The sequence below is a fragment of the Gossypium hirsutum genome, chromosome D08 (assembly GCF_007990345.1).
Source record: "Gossypium hirsutum isolate 1008001.06 chromosome D08, Gossypium_hirsutum_v2.1, whole genome shotgun sequence".
Classification (NCBI taxonomy): Eukaryota; Viridiplantae; Streptophyta; class Magnoliopsida; order Malvales; family Malvaceae; genus Gossypium; species Gossypium hirsutum.
In genome coordinates this window covers 64,594,552-64,602,876 of record NC_053444.1, presented here as the reverse complement: position 1 = coordinate 64,602,876, position 8,325 = coordinate 64,594,552, and the positions used below count along the sequence as shown (strand labels likewise).

Genomic DNA, 8,325 nt, shown 5'->3' with positions numbered 1-8,325 from the left:
CCTTTTAGTTGTTGGCACTGATATTTTGTGAATAAAATAAATTTTTTGGTGTCAACCTTTATCTTTCGACACCCATGTTCGAAAAAAATGATATTTTTTGGGTGTCGGTTATCTCGTTGTCGGCACAAACAGGCTATATATTGATTTTTTTATGTTTTGGTTGTTTTTTTTTCTTTAACAGTTTAAGAGAAAAAAAGAAATACCAATGTTTTATTGAGGAGGAAACAAATTTTGTTGAAGATGAATAACTAGATGTTGTTAGTATATGTTCATTTCAATGGATAAATGGTAAATACAAGTTAAGAAGGTTGTGCATTTCAAAGTCGCCAAAAAATAGGAATGAGATTCAATAAGCATGTAATATTGGCGGAATTGAAACGTAAGATCAGTGCAAAAATAGTTACCCGTTGTGGGAAGCAGATGTCAAGATTGTTCTACAAATTTTCATTTTCAATAAATTCGTTGAAGTTCTCTGATATGGAACTTGTAGATGATGATGATGATGATGTGGCCACAATGATCGTAATTTTATTGCCCACCTTAGATCGAGAACCCCCGACCGATTGAGTTATTTGCAGAGTTAATCGATCCCAAACTTGTTCAAATTGTCCCTCTAGTAAATCAATATCACATATTTGACTTTGATATTAATATCTGTTGGGAAGATCAGTCAGGTTGTAGAGGGACACCACAAACGTCCAAAAATCAAAACTACGATAGATGTTCGTATAACAACCCAATCCCGGGTCCTCGTCTAGAGATATATCCAGAGGTGTTGGGCACCTTAGCAAATGGTGATAAAAGGGCCTAATAATGAAGATCAATCCCACTATGGTCTTGAAGAATTTAGTGACCCCGATTTAGATAAGGTCCCAAAAGATATAGACGATAAAGACGTGGTGGAGGGTCAAGATGTACACCCTTTTTGATCGGGAACACAATATTTGGTATAGTTATATGAAATGATCCTGGGACCCACATGTCGAAAGTAGATCTTGATCCGGTGTTTGCACGCGAGTTTCCTGAATACCCAGATATAGTAATTGTTCACCTAATTGGGGTAAATTCAGAGGTTAAAGAGTTGTTCGTAAGCCAATATGTTCGATAAAAAGAAAGACTACATATATGCAATGAAGCAATACAACACGAGGTTGTCAGTGGACTACAAAGTATCGAAGTTTACATAAACTTTATGTGTTAGGGAATGTTAGGGGGCTGATAGTGGGTGCAATTGGCGGGTTTGGGCTGCATTAATGTAGATGACTCAAATGTGGACAATCAAAAAATTAAAAGGGCCTCATACATACATAGTTGCACGTATGATGCAATACCACTAAAAACTTGATGCAGAAACAATACAACTGCATCATGTCACCGGTAAAAGGCAAATCCACCATTCATGTACTGGTCCTTATTACCAACATGCAAACTCGGTTCAACTACAGGGTATGCTGTAGAAAAGCATGGTGAGCAGAACAGATGACAATTGAGCAATTTTATGATGTCTTGGATGCGTCATACAAAGAACTTTAAGGGTGGATAATCGCAACACATGAGTATGTGCCAAATACCATGATTGATTTGTAAACATTGTCTTACAAAGGTTCGGACGACGAACTATAATTAGGGAGATGAGTTTTCCACCGATTATTTTGGACGTTCAATCCTTGTGTTAAGACCTTTTCCCATTGCAAACTGTTAGTACAGGTTGATGGTACCTAACTTTATGGTAAATATATGAAAATACTATTGATTGTGATTGTAGAATATGACAATCAGAACGTACTGTCATAGCTTTCACCATTGTAGAGTCTGAGAACTTCGAATCATGGGAATTTTTCTTGAGGTATCGATATGGTCATATGACGACCAACCTTGTATAAGCAGTTAACTCTGTCTTGAAGCGTACACATTATTTGCCAATTTCAGTTGTTTTCTCAGCAATGTTCTATAAGCTAACCATATTGATGCCTAGAATGAGGTTGAGACAAGCGGAGCAGATTGAGGCCATGAACATGTACGGTGTGGAGATTAATAAGGCCATGGAAATCAACACTCAAAGGGCGTGGTTGATGAATACAAAACTGTATTCCCGGGATATGAAAACTTTCTAGGTGCAAAAGTACATCTGCCCTCGTGCAAGGGTTCTGTCGAAGTCTTACATAGTTGATCTTCGAAACAGATGCTGCGATTGTAGGAAGTTTCAGACCCTTCGATATTTGTGTACACATATGCACACAGCATGTGTGACCACCAATCTGAATATTGAAAAATTCATAGATGAAGTCTACACGCTTCAACGCACATTGCGTATTTCGGGGAATGAATTTTTCGTATTGTCGGATGTCTCAAATAATGAAGTACCTCCGCCTACATTTGAGTTGTTACAAGATCGGGGACTCTGTAGGCATCCTAAAAGTCAACCGCATGTGACGAGGATTCATGATGACATGAAAGTCAGAGAGATGGGTGAACCTAAGCATTGTGGGGTGTGCAGAACAATTGGCCACAATTGGACCACTTGTCTACATCGTACCTACCATGTTGGTCAATCATCTCGATCGAGGGGAAGGGAAGATAATATATAATATTCGTTGTGATTAATTTAGTATCTCTGAATTATTTATTATTTATTAGTTTTCCTAACATATTTTTTCGTGTAATATCTGCTTACAATATAAATCTTGTATTTTTTTCTACTCGTATAATATTTGTTACGTCTTTAACCAAATTTTTACTTGATATTCATAAAATATTTGCGTAACATCTTACAAATTATTTTTTTATCATCTGATAAAATATTGCTTCAATATTGGTATAATATTTGTTTACCATGTTAAAGAATATTTTTTTTATTCGTATAATATTTGTTTACCGTGTTAAAAAATATTTTTTTATTCATATGCTATTTGCTTACCATCTTACGAAATATTGAAATTCTCATCCGAATTTTTTTCCATTCCACTAAATTTTACAAGTTCAAAAAAAAGTTGCACAAAAATCAAAATTATTGGGACCCATGCGTTGTCCTCGACATGTAAGGTTGTGGCGGCCTCCGTCAATGAGGGGTGCATGTTTGTTGTGCAAGTCATATGCACTTGGACTGACATACTCTATATATGGTGTTCCTTGAGGTATACTAAAGAAACTACTAAAATTGTATTTCCCATTATCAGGGGTGGTGGGGTATTACGACGCCAGAGGTATCGAGCCAAAGAAATCCTTGAAAGAAGGTGGTTTTTATTCTTGATAACTAAAATTCAATGCTCATCTCTGGATGATATGAGTACGTTCTAAAGGCCAAATGTTGGGGCTTTGGATCAGGCACCGAGATAGGTTAGGTTACACCAAACGATTGAGCTTGATGAGGACGTACTTGAGTCGAGCCTCCTTGTCGAGACCCTTGTCGGCGCATGCGTTAGAAGTTGTGTGATCCAAATTCCTGTTAAAAATAAAATACAAGTGGCAAGATAGGTGTAATAACCCGATCTTGACCCTAATCAGACAAAGTGGTTTCGGGACCACAAATCCAAATCAAAAAATATTTTAAAATTAATTTTGATATTTGCAGTATGTGAATTACTATGTGTAAAATTTTTTTATAAAAATTTGATCGTTTGAGTGCACAATTTGATAAAAAGGGCTTAATCGCGTAAAATAAAAATTTAAGGGTTAAATTTAAAAGCACCCAATTGTTGTTGTCTTTTAAAAATAAGGTTTATAAATGGATATTAGGCCATTTAATAGTTAGTGGGCTGCAATGGTCTAAATTACCCTTAAGTTATATGTTTTATAATTAATTAAACTAAGGTTAAAGTAGTCATTAAGTAATTAAAATATATATTAGTTAAAATAACTTAAGAAAAGATGATTTTATCATCTTCTCCAAGCCGAATGTTAAGCAAAAAGAAGCTCAACTATGGCTTTCTAAAGTTCGGCCATATCCTTGCTTAATTAAAGGTTCGTTTTTGTTCGGTTTTTGAAAATTTTTACGTTTTTGAGATCGTTGCTTTGTGTACTACAAGACCCATGCTTTAATTTTAGAATTTGGTGTTGATTTTGTGATATGTCATTGATGAATGCTTGAGCTTTGTGATAGTTGATGATGAAATATGAAAGATATGTGAAAGATTAACGTGTTTTGTCTTTGAATTTTTGGTGAAATTGAGTAATTAGGGCTAAATTGTGAAATTAAAATTTTGAGGGACTAAAATTTGAAATAAATGAAATTTGTGGACTTGTATGAGCACTAGGGACATTCGGCCCTTGTATAGTATGGGCAAATTTTGTGTATTTTGTGTTTTATGTAATAGGGACTAAATTGCAAAAAAATGTAAATATTAGGGGTAAAATGGTAACTTTCCCATTTATGTGTTTTTGGACTAAATTGAATGTAATAATATTTAATTTATCTCATTTTGAATATATTTAGATCAAGAACGAAAGAAATCGGAGTTAGATCGAGGAAAAGTTAAAGTCGTCGACTAATCGTCTGGTTTCGATTTTACACTGTCCGAGGTAAGTCTATTAGCTATTTAATGTCATAAAAATCAGTATATAGGTATGTATATGTGATGTATTTTGATGAATTATAATTCAAAATATGTTGGTTGAAATAATTAAAAGCATGAGTGAATTATATGCATTATTGTTACATGTTCGAATCATAGTTATATACTTATATGGTCATTTGAATTTAGTTAAAGTATGAAGGTATATAAGGATATACAATTATAAATGTTATCAAATTTAGTTGGAGTATAAAAGTTTTATATTTTTATATGTACAAGTTTTGAATTTATACATGTATATACAAGTATAAAGTATTGGTTTAATAAAAAGGATATATTTATGTGTGTGTGTGTGTGTACTTAAGATTCGGAAATAAACATAGGTTTATATTGGTATAAAACTTTGTATTGGATCTATAATATGCAAATATACATGTATATGTCCTTGTATTGAATTCAGCTATGCCATTTATACGAGTTTATATGAGGTTCAATTATGCAAATATGCATATATATATGTTCTGTAATGAGTTTAAGTATGGAATTTATATATGTATAAGGGAGGTTCGATTATGTATGTATATTCATGTAAAAATTCTTGAATGGAATTGAAGTTATGAAATTATTAGTTTGGAATATCATAAGGTGTTCGAATGCATGATATTAGGTAGTAGGCTTTAATGTATTAAGTTATATATATATGTTCGGATGTATAATTAAGTTATTGAGCTGAATTTGATGTCTGAACTTTATATACCTATGTGGATTAAAGATATAGTTTATAAATTATTGAGTTGAATTTTATGTGGATAATATATACAAATATGAGATATAACTTCTGTGAATTGAGATTTTAGGCTCAGTGCCTATCAGGCTTAATGCCGGTGAAACAATATCAAACTTTACGTCTAGCAGGCTTAATGCCGGTGAAATAATTTCAGACTTTACGTCTAGCAGGCTTAATGCCGGTGAAACAATATCAGACTTTACGTCTAGCAGGCTTAATGCCGGTGAAACATTTCAGACTATATGTCTAGCAGGCTAAATGCCAGTGTACTGAATCAAGCTTTAAGTCTAGCAGGCTAAGTGCCAGTGAATCTGTTTAAAGAATGTGATTAAGTGTACAGTTATATGATTTTGGTTATCTTTAATTGATGAGCATATATACCTTCGGCTAAGTGTGTTTAATGAATATGTACATATTCGGTCTATGCATTAGTAAAAATATACATACATGCTTTCGATTTATGCAGTCGATAAATTTATACGTATAAATATTCGGTATATGTATTTGATAAGTATCTACATATGCATTTGAAATGTATACACCTCTATTTGTAATTATTTGATGAAGATGAATGCATTTGGTCACATGTATTAGATTTGTATTTGGTTATAAGTTTATTATGAGTATACATACACAGTTGGATATGATATGTGTATAACATACATATATGCTCGGTTATATTCATTTGGTTGTAATGTTGTTTGGTATAAATATATATATTCAATTGAACGCATTTCGACAGGTACATATATTTGACTATAAATAAAATGGTCTGAGTACAGTAAATGTATAAATATTAATTATATGTGTTAATAGCAATCTCAGTAAATTAAATTAAAAAGTTATATTATTTCTATATATATATTTCATTATGCAATAGACTTACTAAGCTATAAAAGCTTACTTTGTTTGTTTATGTCTTTATGTTTTATATACTTAAAGATTAAGCTTCAAGCTCGGGGATTGTCAACAAGATCATCACTCTATCTACTGTCTCGGTATTAAACTGTTTAAATTTTAATTGTGGCATGTACAGGCTAGATAAATGTTTTGGAAAATCGTACTTTGATATATCGTATATGAAATTAATAGTCATACGAAAATTACTTATATTCTTATGCTTTAACTGGATTGTAATTTTAAAGAGAAGTTTAAAATTTTACATGTTTAATATTAGACCTAGCATTTTATATGTAACCGTTAAAATTATTGAACTATACTGAATGTCTGTTCTAAGTTCTGTTTTGATTAGTAATGCCTCTTAACCCTAATTCGATGACGGATACGGGTTAGAGGTGTTACAATAGGGGGATCTATAAGGGCAAAGTGAATTTTCTATTTAATGTTGATTAGAATAAGGTGTTTTAATCTGTATAGAAGTTTATTTCCTCTATTTGATGTTGATTAGAATAAGGTGTTTTAATCTTACTGCATTACTTTTATTTGACTTTGATTAGAATAAGGTTTTTAAGCCTATAAATAGATATAATCGTATATCCTCTTGTATCATTCGAATTCGACATAGTGATTTTTCTTCTCCACTACCCGTGGTTTTTTCTCGAAAAGGTTTTCATGTAAAATTTTGTGTGTTGTTTTTTTTCCTCTCTTTCTTTACAATTCATTGTTATTATCGACGTTTAACTTTAACAACATGTATGGCAGAACTTTATAAACTGACCACCAAATAGATATGGCTTCCTGTTCTCCACGTACCAACGTTGGTACTCGATCGAAAGCATGAAGTTGAACATACAACACTATATATGAGATCGCCTCTCAAGCTGAACGTTCTACAATGTGATATATCGTCGATGTTCGACTGCCCAATTCTTGCTGTACATTGTCAAACATTTGTGGACCGTCCGGGACATGTTGAATGCTCCCAAATTGTCTCAGCACAAGAACATCATTGTGCCACTCCACCGTTGAAAAATTAATCAATAGTGTGTTAGTTGATCCACAAAAGTTGTTGCTGGTTGATCCACGTTGGAATGATTGTCGCAACGTCTTTCCTCGAATACTACATTTACTCAAGCTACACAATATTGGCAATTTATATAGTTAAATAAATCCATTTGAAATATTGTACTTAAATGAAAATGTGTAATATTTAAATATTGTAATTTAAGAAAGTAAAATTCAGATTAATATTTTACGTTGTCCCCAAAGTACGCCTCAATCATTTGGTAGTATATGACCATTGTCTTTGACCTTTCTATACCCGTAGTCATCGCCTATTTGAAAAATAAATCGCAATTTTTTAGTTAGTTCACACACATAAAATAAAATTATATTGCAACAAAGTTTTCAAAAAAATACCTATTAACAAGTGGCCACATGGGTGGTTGGTGACTCACTAATGCCAGAAATGACATCTTGTATAGAGTCCAATATTGCAACAGAATAAGGCAATCGCTTGTGTCTTGCATCTCATGCTTTGTCGCTTGAGAAAGCTTGTGGTACAATGTCGCTAAAATTGTTAAGCCTTAATTGTGGGACCAGGCATTGTTAAGATCTTCCAATAAGGGCAAGTAATAATGTGGACTCTATTTTGATTTAAGCCCGACATTAGTACCCTATCTACCAACTGCAGAATATACACTTGAGTAGCACAAATGACCTTAGACTTAGTGGCATTGCTTGATAACATTTCAAAATTTTCTTTTAACCAAGAAAATTTCAAACTGGTTAATATCACTTCACCATTACCGGGGACGCATCTGGGCAGTAGTAAAGGCACCAAGGATCAGCCACTTTACTTGGCCCCATGACTGTAAGTCCATCAACCGAGAGCCCTAATTGAATCGATATGTCATTCGACGTAATCGTGCACTCCCCACATGAAAGATGAAAAGTTTGGATCTCTAGGCATTGTCGTTCAATCATGGTAGATATTAAGTCCGACTTTAAGTCGAACATCTGAATGAATGTCGTTGTGCCAAATCCAATGGCATCCAACTGTGGTATAATCTGATGGTCGAGAATATATCCCGAACCATGGAGTTAAGGCCTCAAGACCCAGTACTC

At 33.3% G+C, this 8,325-nt stretch overlaps 1 long non-coding RNA gene across 1 annotated transcript; it reads left to right on the top strand.

Annotated features, from left to right (window-relative positions):
• The first annotated feature begins 3,746 nt into the window (after positions 1 to 3,746).
• On the top strand, positions 3,747 to 7,457 carry LOC107899072 (uncharacterized). The gene is made up of 3 exons (XR_001684565.2): positions 3,747 to 3,960; positions 4,433 to 4,518; positions 6,961 to 7,457. It is a non-coding gene; the product is annotated as an uncharacterized lncRNA (long non-coding RNA).
• Positions 7,458 to 8,325: the final 868 nt, after the last annotated feature.